Source organism: Penaeus monodon, chromosome 32 (assembly GCF_015228065.2).
Source record: "Penaeus monodon isolate SGIC_2016 chromosome 32, NSTDA_Pmon_1, whole genome shotgun sequence".
In the NCBI taxonomy this organism is placed as follows: domain Eukaryota; kingdom Metazoa; phylum Arthropoda; class Malacostraca; order Decapoda; family Penaeidae; genus Penaeus; species Penaeus monodon.
Window position 1 is genome coordinate 36899264 of NC_051417.1, and position 333 is coordinate 36899596.

Genomic DNA, 333 nt, shown 5'->3' on the forward strand with positions numbered 1-333 from the left:
AGCTAGGTCTAGACTAAGCACAGAATTTGATTTTTTCGGTATTTACCAGTCAGTTACTCCCGTCAAAACGAAGAGAATATTGGGTTGGCAGCCACGGAGGAACTAGAATTCCTGAAATAATTACTATGAGAAATATGAATGACACATGTCAAAAAAATAGACCACTCTTTTTCATATCTAACTATTCCAACCTTGATGCATTTTTATAACCCTGCCCGTTCTACTGATTCGAATTCTGATTGTTTTATTTCAACGAGATTGTGCTAGATATATCATTATTTTTTTGCATTATCATTGATAGATAAATATTAGATAAATATATTTTTTTCCTTT